Genomic DNA, 12,749 nt, shown 5'->3' on the forward strand with positions numbered 1-12,749 from the left:
CTTTGGTTATGCTGTGCATAGCCTCTGTCCACAACTTTACTGTGTAAGCGGGATATATTCCTTGTAGATATAACAGAGCACTCCTGCCTCTAGGAAAAGCAAGACATGGGAAACATTTAGATGTACCCTAAAACTAAATAGAAAGGAGCATTTAGTGAACCCATGACTGACTTGTTTAGCAGCCATATCTGTCAGTGTTCCTATGCTTAGTCATCATGTACCTTCCTGGAAAGCAGGTGCACAGCTTACAGCTGCACTTCTGGCTTTCATTACCTTGGGTTTGTTCCCTCTTGGTATTTGGCTCAATTCAGCTACTTTGCTCTTGTTCCCAGGTGTGGGGTGTGTGTGTGTGTGTGTGTGTGTGTGTTTCCTACAAGACCACAGAATTGTAGCATTTTAGAGCTCCCCTAGAGGATATCTAGTTTAAAATCCTTCATTTTGCAGATGAGGCCGGTGAAGTGAAGTAATTTTCCTACTGTAATATACCAGCTGGTTAGCAGTGCCAAACAAGGCAAAAATTTGAGTATCATAGCTCAGTGTTCTGCCTCAACTATGCCATATACAGTAAAATCTCTTCTACTGGACATAGCTAAACTATGTAATGCAGCCAACTACCAACTATTCCAAGGTGCCTCCAGCTGGCTTCAGGAATAAAAAACAAAATCAGATGAAGTCTTCAGCAAGACAGGACAAAATACCAGATGCTGATGCTATGTTGTCTGTTCCCAGGAACAGAGTCAATTTCCTATTAGTTTTTCCAAGTAATGAGTATGACTTATCTATCTTGTTTTTCATCAAGGATTTAGTTCAGTAGGTTCAGGACTGACTCTCAGTTGGCAGATCACTTTAAAACCAAGTTATGGAAAGTGGCTTCACTCACATTGTTGAGATTACCTTAAAGTTCTGTTTCCTTTCACTTGGGTGGTCAAATCTAAACTACTGAGATTAAGTACCTACTGCACTGTCCTCACACCATCTCTAGATTAGGCTCTTCTAATCTCTGGTGTATTCATTTGCTACCTCCCTTCCACACCTCTGTCTCACTCTGTTCAATCCGTGGCTAGGACCCTATCTGCTCCAATTTTATTGAGGATAATATAAGAGTGTCTCTGGCTGTCAGCCTATGAAACAGTCCTACTTCTTCAATTCCATGCCCCTCTGCAGAAAAACAAAGGTGTAGGGCAGCAGAATGAGAGACAATGAGAAACGTACGCACCTGTTTGACCACCTTTGCCCTCGTTGAGCCACCAATCTAGAAGCTATATCAGGTGATGACAGTGGCCACGTTCTCACCTATTCACATAGGAGGGAATTCCCACTGGGATGAAACTGGGATTTTGAAATTGCTTGCACTTCTCAGACTCTAGGACTATGAGAAATAAATTTCTGTGGCTTGTAGGCTACCTGGTTTATAGTATTTGTAAGAGCTGCCTGAACAAAGTAAAGCAAGTGCAGCAGATTTATGCATCTGGCTATCTTCCCACCATGGTTATGGTAGTGGGATCTGTCTGATTCAATGGCAAACTGAAGAAAAGGAACTGTTCCTCTCTTTTCAAAGGAAAAAGCAAGAATTGTGTTCCTATTGGCCCACAGGAAACCTTTGTTCTGAGTTTTAGTCACCTCTTGGAGGCAGTCACAGGTCCCCTATTAGACAATTGTGCAAATAGAAGCTTGTCTCCCTCTGTGAGAGCAACTGCACAGCTTAGTGAGATGCTAGAATTTAGTTCCCATGTGTGCCTTTCTGGAGAGCCTTTATAATTCATGATTACACAGTTATATTCACTCTTCCCTATCAGAGAACCTCAAAAGCTCCCAGGCACTTTTCCAAATAGACCACAGAGGGGAGGTCCAGGAAGGAAAATTAGCGCAAGCAGTGGCCTGGGTAGCAGAGTGGCCAACAGTAGTCCGGCTCAGTGGTATTAGGTTTAAGTGGCAGTCCAAGGAAACCGTGGAACAAGGGTCCCCACAGAAGGCAAGCAGTGACATTGTAGAATATCAAGAACAGAAATAAGCAGAAACATAAAGTAAAACCTGGACTGTGTGATGGGAATACCTGAAATATTCACTGGGACTCAAAGTAAGAAAGGAGAATGTGGTAGGTGTTTCTCAGAGAACACATTTCCTAGATGCACAGAATTATGAGTTTGGTAAGGCTGCAAATTATACCGCCCTCAATTCTCAGCCTCAGGGTCTAGCCCATCAGACTACCTTGTACTCTTGGCCATAATGACTGGTCCAAGGGTAGGAATATTACTTGATCCAGGCCAATCAGAAAGGTTCTCCTAGGGATGGCAGTGTGACTTGGTGGTAGAGGGCTTAACTAGCATGTATCAAGCCCTGGGTTCAAGGCCCAGAACTAGCAGGGAAAAAAGAAGAATGAAAATGGGCCATCTTGCCTGCCATGTGGAGGAAGGTAGCTCCTATAGGAGAGAATGGGATCAATGAAGAGTAAGGAGTGGGGGAATTAAAAGAGTGGGAAGACCAACTCCAAATATGTCTTTTAGTCCTAGATTAGGTTGTGACTAATGCAACCTTCCAAGAATTATGAGCCAGTACTTCTTTTTCTTTTTTCTTTTCTTTTTTTTTTGCTTATCTTAGTTTAAATTGGATTTCTGTCATTTGTAAATGAATGACGTCTAACCAGTACAGGCGAAGAAATTTGGAAGAGTTCTAGGCACTTGAGCTACCCAGATGGGTGATATTTGCAATTCTATTATGACTGGTGTTGAGACTCTTTGGTTCATTACAAAGTGCCAAGAGGTAGAGAGGAAGAAAGGGAGGGAGAGAGGGAAAGAAGGAAAGAACAAACCATTCCAAGGAATCTGGCATTTTTCCTCCTCACTTCTAGGTACCTGTCACCTATCTTTACTGCTTCCTTTTGCTTGTCATGTTCAACAGGGTAGAGCCCTTGTCCTGGTACCTGAATGGAGGACTAAACCCATCATTGCATGCTAGTTTTAGGTCTTGATTTATGTACAGTAAATAATGCACGGTAATGTAGCCTGGCCGTTAAAATGAAAGCTACAACTCAGCGAGCAGGCAAGGGTTCATGCAGGGTGCAAAATATTTTACCTAGTGGTGAGTACAGGGACTTTGGTTCAAATTAGGTATTAAGAATACAAATATGGGGCCGGGGATTTAGCTCAGCGGCTGGGTGGCCTGCCTTGCAAGTGCAAGGACCTGAATTCAATCCCTGGTACAAAAAAAAAAAAAAAGAATATAAATATGACTAAGACATAGTATGCTTGGTCTCAAGGAGCTTACAATCTAGATGGAGACAGGGGCATGAAGATAATTTCAATCTGTGCGGGTATTGGGAGAATCTGGTAAGTGCCAAAGGAGAGGAATGCATAGTGTGCTGTAAGAACACAAAGAAGGGTCACTTAGCCCCATGCTGAAGTCTAGGAAGACTTTGTGGGAAAGATGCTACTTGAACTGTTTCTAGTAGGCCAGAAAAGTGAGAAAGATTTACTATGTATATAGAGGTGTTTCAAGAAACTGGATACTGCTAGAGAGCAAAGTTCCCATAGAGGGAGGTATTTTGGAAACTGCATTACCTCCATCACCATTTCTCCTCTTCATTTTAGTAACAAAGCCCTTCTCCCTTTCACTAATTTTTAGCTGAGCATAGATCCTTCCCATTAAGGAATGTGTTTCCCATCCTCCTTTGTAGTGGATGTCACCAAGTTCTGCCCAATGGGTTGTAAATGGAAATTGAGTATCATTTTCATGTTAGATTATTAAAAGGAAGCCATTTGTTCTCTACTTTTTCTATCCCTTCTTTCTTCTCCCAGAAACCTGAAGTTATGTCTCTTGCATTGACATAATCTGCACATTATCATTCACCCAATAAAGAATGTTCATTACTGGAATAATAACTGTTTGCAGTCATTAACTGCTTATGAGGTTTCAGAAACAAATCCTTTTCTTCTAGCTGAGAATGGGGTAGGCTTTAGGGAAAGCAATGCCAGAGAAGTTGTTTCTGAGATGAGTCTTGAGGAATGGAAAGAAATTTGTCATTTGAATGTTTTTCCAAAGGAAAAAAAAAAACCTGAAAATTTTGAACAAAATCAAAGTCAGCCGTTTTTTCCCCAATAAGTATGCCAGACCCTATAATGCCTGGTTGCACTGATATGAGGATTTATTTGGCCTCCCATCCTTCTGATACTATAAGCCTTGAGGTTTCTATGTGTTCCATGATCGGTTTACAATGTCTATCATGACTTTTTTGGGTGGGACACATTTCTGTGTGACCAGCTTTTCTCTATAGCATCTAAGTGTGTGATATTATTATTATTTTTTTTTTGCTCCTTAAATATACAACTTTCTATTTATTTTAGTACATTTAAAAATATTATTGGTTAAAATGAACATTTCTTTAATTTTTTGAGGTCAATTGAGTTTTGATCTTCTACAAATCCATCTGCTGGTGGTCATTTATAATATTTATGAAGATTCATTTTTTTCCACTGTCTAGACTCACATATCAATACCATTCTGCGCCAATATATAGCAAGTGTTGCAAGTGAGAGGAATACAGCCCTAAAATCTCAGGTTACAGAATTGTAGTACAGTCAGACCTTTGTATTGGTGGGTTCAGGATACATGGATTCAACAGTCATGCACTGAAAACATTTGGGAAAATGTTTTGTCTCCATTGATTACGTATGACCTTTTTTCCTTGTCATTCTCCGAACAGTCTAGAATAATAACTACACAGTACTCGTGTTGTATTAGATATTACAAGTGATCCAGTGATGAATTAAAGGGAATAGGAAGATATGCGTAGGTTATACAAAAAAAAAAAAAAAAAAGACACCATGCAGCATCTGTGGATTTGGAGGCTCCTGAGGGACAGCTGAATATCTGTACTGACCACAGTTTTGTCAGCTGAAATTGCAATGATGTCTCTAAAATGACAGTCATAACTGTTATCAACATATATCTGAGGGCTTAAAATATGCATGGTATATTGGGCCCCATCCTCGAAAGGCTGGTCTGGGTGGGAAGGTAAACAGACAAGGCACATCTGGCAGGGAGTTTTGTGCTCACCTTCCTAATGAACTGAGGGGGACAAAAGTGAGAATGTGGACCATAGCAAGCGCCTGCTGCCCAATGTGCATGGAGGACAATACTCTCCATAGCTCTGGATTTTTGTAAAAAGAAAAACTTTTGCAAAGTCAAACTGTAAGGAAACTAGGAGGTGAAAGAAAGAAAAAGGGCTCAAATCCACCAATTGATTTTTGGGGAATTTATAAGAAAAAAAGAGAAGTCTCATGTTTATCGAATGGTTAAGCAGGAGAGATTTAAAGTTCTTTTGCTCAGGCATCGACAGTCATCGTATCTCCTCACAGGTTGCATATTTCTTTCCAAGGGACAGTTATTGTTCTGCACAGGAGATTTTAAACTTGCACCATCAAAATGTCATTGAAAGGATGAAGACAATGCTCCTGGGCATGCCCATTCTTGAAAAGCTGGCTTCAAAATTCCCTTGAGTGGATTCTAGAGGATCTTCCTAAATCCAGTTGTGCCCAGATCTTAGCAAATTTCAGTAGGAAGAAATTCTCTCCTCCTTTGTCCTGTCCTCTTACTAGCTACCTTCAGAAGAGAGAGGGACTTTTTGTTTTTATGTGTGTGTATGTGTGGTGTCTTCCCGTGCTGGAGATTAAACCCTAGGCCTTGTGTATGCTATGCAAGTGCTCTACCATTAAGCTATACCCACAGCTAGGAGAGGGGGTTATTAATCTGATTAGTCAGAGTCCAAGGAAAGGAGAAATAATCTCTTTCTGTACTCACACAACACTTCCGACACCAAATGTGTGGGTGTCTTCTATCAAATTCTCTGTAGACATCAACTATGCATCCTACCATTCAATTCTGATGCTGTCTACCTGGAGATAGCATCAGAGCTCAGCTCCATGAGACTGCTCCTACTAAGACACCAATTACCAGTCTGGGCTCCCTGTACTGCTGACTCACTGGCTCTAAGTTGGAGATTTCTATGAGTTAGGGTTTTGATAATTTGCTAGAATGGAGCAGAAAACTCAGGGAATCACTTTAATTATGTTACTGTTTGTTTGTTTTTACAGAAGATCCAGTTTAGGAAAGAAGAGACCATAGGGCGAGGTATGGGATGAGCAACATGGAACTTCCACGCCCCCTCCAGGTGTACCACCCTCCCAGCTCCTGAGCGTATTCTTCAACCCAGAAACCCTCTGAACAGGTTCACTAGGGCTTTTAAGGAGGCTTTATTAAACAGGCATGCTTGACTGTGGCACTGGCCATTGGTGACCATCTCAACCTTCAGTCCTCTCCTGCCTGACCCAGCAGTGAAGTTGGACTGAAAGTTCAGACCCTCGAATCCTGTGGGTTGTTCCTCCGGTAACTAGGCCCACATAAGAGCTTTCCAAGACACTTACTTCAGTAACGTAAACTCGGGTGTGGTTGAAGGTGTCTTGTTATGAATAACAAAAGACGCTTCTTTCACCTCTCATGAGCTATTTCCAGAACTGAGGACACTTAGGAAATTACAAGGATTTTAGGAAATATAACCAGAATCTGGGGATGAAGATATCTATGTATCTATAGATATATATAGATAGATGATATATGATTATATGTATAAAATATATTTTCCCTTGTTATATACATTATCACACCAGAACATCAACTAGTTCATATCTTATGAGTGATTGGGGTCGCTGTGTTATGAGCTCATTCCCTTTTTCCTGCTGTACAGGCCCAGCCCAGACTCAGTTCAATACACACTTAGATGAGTGAAGTAGGCTTACTGAAGCAAGTGGGGTGGACACACCTGTAGTTCTACTAAGGAGGCTGAGATGGGAGGATTGAGCCCAGGAGCCCAAGGTCATCTTGGGCAACATCTTGAAAACAATCAAAATGCTCGTCTACTTGCGAGCTTCATCACCTCTATCTTTCTGTGGGGCTACCTAAGCATATTGGTCCTAAATTTGCCAGGGGTGGAGGTGGTGTTAAGCAGTTTCATTGCAGCCTTAAACCTAAGTCATGTGATTTGATTCAGGCTTTTGGCAGAACTCTGCTTTAGACATTATTGGGTGTGCTAGCTCAGCTATAATTAAACGATCTTTTGGTTCATCTCCCAATTTCTTTCTTGTTTATAGTTCCCTTGGGAATCCCAAGGAGCAGAGAGATGATTAATAGAGCAAGGTTGGCAATTGCTGGTCTTAAGTTGCAGTAAATTGTAGTATTGGTCAGAATTACTCACAAAATATTGCTGTCCCTCTCAGGGAAGGATTATACTTCTCTACCTCACTGACACTGGGCTTAGCCAGGTGTATGCGCTCTAGTGCAGAAGTATGAGCAGATTGATATGTTTAAGTTCTAGGCTGAGGAGGTGGTTTACTAGGATCACTTTTCTTCTGCCAGAAGAGGTCAACATTGTTCCAAACACAGATTACTCATCAGCCTGGGGCCTGGTGGTGAAGACAACCTAAGGACAGACAAACTGTACTGGCATTGACATGTATGTTATTTTGAGAAGCAAAACAAAACAGACAAACAAAAAACATGTTGTAATCCACCTTGGGAATCACTTGCTACCATAGCTGAACCTAGCTTATCTTGACTGATAGTATATTTATTGTATTGTCACCTGTATCAAATGCCATTGTTTATTCTTCCAATGTCTACTCTGCCTTCATTCTTTCCAATATTACTCTCGTACTCCCCCACCTCTTCATACTTAGGGAAGGAGTCTAATTTTTTGCCCACACAGGTGAATTTTAATAAAGTTAAGCCATTTGTGATCATTTCTTACTCTTGCCAGTATAAAGCTGAAGTTCTCTGAAGAAAGCAAATCTGTTTAAATGTGCAGACTGATCTCAGCACAGTAGAATATTGTGATTGTGGAGAAATGGAATAGTGTACTTTGAAAGCCAAAATGATCTTGGGCTATTTTAAGCCTTTTAGAAAATAGCCATTTATTTTGAACCTTTGTATCTGACTTAAAATTCTTGTGATTATTAGGTAAATTAGATATTATTAGATACATTACTAAGTTTAGTAAACTTTCTCCATTAACACTATAGCTAAGAATGCTTAAAATAACAGCTGAAACCTATGAAAATGGTTTTCCCATTTTGCTATAGCCCGCCTACCTAATGCCCCAGAAACATTTTTGTTAAATGTATTAATTTACCACCTTCTTTGTAACTATAAAAGTTCATGTAGCCTCTTCTATACAGAACACATCTTTTAAGCTAACTTGAGTCCGTGATCTTGGGCCTTGGACCACTCATATTTGGTTCAGAATAAACAATTTTCCTATTTTTTTTCAAAGCAGAGATGTTAATTTATGTCAACACTAGTGACAGTGCGTATGTGAAACTTTGGGAAGTTCACTTCAGGGCTTCTGAGAAAGGTTTTCCTTGCTGATAGAGACATATGGGAAGAAGAAAGAGTCTGTAGTTCCACTGATGTTGAGTGTGTGTACCTGCTGGCATTCCGGCAGCCATTTTGTATTTTGAGGACACTATTCTGAAGATATTAGAATGAAAAGACAGCAAAATTTGTTTTTGCTTGTAGTACTGGGGATTGAACACAGGGTCCCATGCATGCCAGGCAAGTGCTCTACTACTGAGCCACATTCCCATCCCTATTCATTTGTTTTCAGAAAGGATCTCACCGAGTTGCCTAAGTTGGCCTCAAATGTGATCCTCCTGCCTCAGCCTCCCAAGTAGCTGGTACTACAGGCATGCACAGCCTTACCTAGTTAAAAATCTAGGTTCTTGATAACGTTATTGAGCTCTTAAATGAACTAACCCTAGTGCTGACCAGTCCCCAATTTTCTTGTTACATGGTATAATCCATTTTCCATATTGTTTAAGACAGTTGAATCTGGAATGGAGGGGAAAAGAATGAGTTCAGCTTTAGGAACACTGAGGTGATGGCAGAATGGCATCCTTTCCTACTGCTCAGGAGAATCAGAGTCAAACATGAATTTGGGAGTCATGTGTGGAAATTATGTAAAGTAATATGTTGACCTGCTTTGCCTTGGTACAACACAATACTGAGATAATCAATCAGCTTATGAGCAGGAAAGTGTACTGCTCTGTATGGAAGGTTTCAGTCCATGGCTGGTTGGCCTGTTGCTTCCGAGCCTATGGTGAGGCCGTACATCAGAGCAGGAGCATGTGGCAGAGGCAGCCAAGGGAAAGACAGCATCCCCAGTCAGTGATCTAACTTCTTCCTATGGGGGCCGCTGACCACCTGACTGAGGGATTGTATGGCAAGGGTAAAGGCAAAGACGGAGGACTGCTTTTCTGGGGGCCTGGGACGGCCTAAGCTCTGTAAAGCTAAGACCGTGAGGCTCCAGACTCGTCACCGTTTATGACTCCACAACATGGCAGGGTGCAAAGGCGAATGTAGGGGACAGCAGGGGCCGAGGCAATGATGAGAGTCAGGCTTTTATTCATTTATTTTTGGAACCGGGGATTGAACTCAGGTCCTTGCGCTTGTGAGGCAGGTGGCAGAATCACTAAGCTAAATCCCTGGCTCTATATTTGATTTTTTTTTTTTTTTTTAGCCAGGCTTTTTAAAGGGGAAAAAGGATGCATTCCTGGGAAAGACAGGTGGTGATTAACAAGGGACCTGTGTTTTCTTTGCCCTTACTTTTTTTTTTCTTTTTTCTTCATTCAGTTCATTGGCACTTTTTAGGTATACAGTACAGATAAATTCATCACTGGGATCTTTCTTGTACCTTTACATGATGCATCTGACCTGTGTTTTCTTTAACTAACCTTTGCTGTGGGAATGGCTGCACAAGAGTCATAAAGGCTTCCGCTGCAGTGTCACCTTGCTACCAGAGGTGTCACAGTATCACTGGCCATTGAGATCTCAATTGTGACTGTGGGCACAGGGAGTTCTGTTTCCATGTGCCAGAAGAAGGCTCATCTAGCAAGTCACGTAAGCCTAAGACGGACCCATAATTTAAGCAATAGTTAATACAAAGGCCAATTCAATAATATTTTATAGCCTACCTAGCGCAGTTTCAAGCTAGTCTCCTGCATCTTCCAAGTTCCACCTCTTAAAGGCCCCTCCACCTTTCAATTGTGCCACAGATTAGCAACTTCACCCTTAACTCACGGTCCTTTGGAGGACATTGAGCCAAACTATAGTGTAATTTATCTTAGAAAATAATTCTACACCTGGGAAAGATACCTCTATCTTTGAGGAATTTTGGTGATACAAGAAAACATTAAATATGTACAAGAGTAGTCATTTCCTAAGTGGATATGCTTCTGTCTTGGGCCCTTTCTAAGGACAGATCCCAGAAAAGGGGGTCAGAGAGGTGATAGAAACTGCCTAGTGAGTGGAGCAAAGACAGTTAAGAAGGCAGTGGTTACAACATCTGGATCCCCGGAGACTCCTCTCCTCAAGCCCAAGTCTGAGGAAGTTGGCAGACATTTGCATAGATTTAAACACTCTAGTCTAGTCGGGATGGCTTTGAAAATGGATTATAAGCAACTTCTAAACGTACTGACTCATGTACATCTCTTATTTTTTTTGTTTTTTGAGACAGGGTCTCACTATGTAGTTGAAACTGACCTGGAATTCACTATTTAGCCCAGACTGATCTCGAACTCACAGTGATCCTCCTGCCTCAGCCTCCCGAGTGCTGGGATTACAGTCATGTAATCTTTTAGTAAATTATAATTCTGGAAACGTATGGTTCTCATCACCTTGCATTCAATGGACAAAAGGAGTATGTGAACTGAAATTCTTTGAAAAAGTCATAACTATACTAAAGATCCTGCAGACTGCTTAACCTCAGGTGAGTAGAACATTGTGGTTGTGGGAGATGGAAAGCTATAGGTTGAAAGCCAAGATTTTCTTGGGTTATCTTAGTCCTTTTAATAGCCATTTATTTGCAACTTCTGTATCTGGCAAAACTCTTGAAATATATTGCTAAGCTTAGGACCTGTAGCCTCCATCAACCCTAAAGTTAAGAATGCTATAACACAGCATCTGAAATTTATAGAATTTCCTGCAGTGCTGCACCCTGCCTACCTAATGCCCTACCAATGTACTTAATGAATATATTGATTTACGACTTTCTTTGTTCTGTGGCTGTAAAAGTTCATGTAACTTCTTTCACAGTGGAACATATCATCCAAGGTAATTTGAATCCATGTTCTAGAGCCACGGTCCCTGTCTCTCCTATTTGGCCCAGAATAAACAATTTTCTGATTTCCCTTAAAGCAAAGTCATTATTTTATGTTGAAACATATGGCAAATTGACAGTGGAAATCCAGCAAAGGTGGTTCAGATTCTTCTCATGTGTGTAGTATTCCTTTCAAATATGTATGGGACAGGACCTCTTCTGGAATGAGGGTCACAGGAGCTGTTATCAGAAAGGTAGGTCACAGAATTTCTTCAGGACCATCTCCTATACAGGAAGGAGGAAGAAGGTTGGGGTAATATTTCTAGGCTTTAAAACTTACTTTATGAAAGAGGAGTTCTAGTTTCTATAACCTGACTCGGGGAAAATGTATTCTGGTTTCTATGGCCCATCTAGGGGAACAACAAGGGACACAATAAAGAAGAGTAGCTGCATGTCTGAGATTGCTTCTGAGAGGCCTGCTTTCAATCCTATCTTGGAGTATTGTTTTCTGAGCTCCAACAATACCCTATGGGTGATTCTGTGGCTGCCTTGTAGGAAGCACGAGAGTAAACAAAATAGATCCCATGGAACATGGAAGAAACAGACAATGCGGAAGACAGAGCCTCTAGTGTTCAAGTAGATTTGTGGTTAGAATGCAGTTTTGAGAATTACTAAACTATATAGCAATAGGTTACTAATGCTTTGAGAAAATACATGCAGGGGCTGCAAGGAGGTGCATTTTGTAACACAAAAGATTGCTCAGAAAAAGTTCGTTTTTGAAATGTTTATAAAGAACTCTTCCAGGGCTCATGTCAGCAGCACATATACTAAAACATAAAGAACTTTTCCAAAGGCACATCTTTAAAGGGCAAATGCATACGTCTATATGTTTACCTTCCCTGAGACATCTTATCTCATTTCCAGTTCTCATTCCTGGGCCTATCTTGAAATTATGAACTTACTACCTTTCTGATAACAGGGGGGCACAGAGACAGTGACAGAGACAGAGAGGTTGACTTTAATGAGCTGGAAGAGCAAAATGCAATCTTTAAAGGTGGCTAACTTCAGTCCTACAATTATTTAGAAAGGAAAAGCTGGCTTCAGATAGTGAGTGTTGTTTGCAGGTAGGGTTTGCAACTGGCTAGGACTTAGGGGGATGATGTTGAACATGACTCAGTTGTATGGCCTGGAAAAATGAGACAGGGGAGTGAGAGAGGAGCGAGACAAGCCAGTGGTCCTGGTAACGAAAGGGGGTCTTAAATCTGTTTCTGTGAGGCGAAGGTTGTGAAGGCCCAGAGCTAGTCCAAATCAGGAGGGAGTGTCCAATGTAAGAAAACCCAAGAAACCGAAAAATGCACCTTCTGAACCAGAGGCTGCTAAACTCAACTTCCCTTACCTCCCATCCCGGCCTTTAGGCCACCGTTCGGGCGCGAAATCTCTCTCCACCAAGGGTCTGACTGGGGAGCGAGCCGTGTGACCTCCAGGCCTCGGAGGCTACTCTGGGAAGTCCACGGCCCTCTCCGGGGCTCTGAGCCGCCAGCTCCCCCAACCCTGAGTGCCCCGGACGCCTTAGCCGGACCCCGACACCCTCTCCGCCGCACTGGAC

The sequence above is a fragment of the Fukomys damarensis genome, unplaced genomic scaffold (assembly GCF_012274545.1).
Source record: "Fukomys damarensis isolate Sample0158 unplaced genomic scaffold, DMR_v1.0_HiC HiC_scaffold_23, whole genome shotgun sequence".
In the NCBI taxonomy this organism is placed as follows: Eukaryota; Metazoa; Chordata; class Mammalia; order Rodentia; family Bathyergidae; genus Fukomys; species Fukomys damarensis.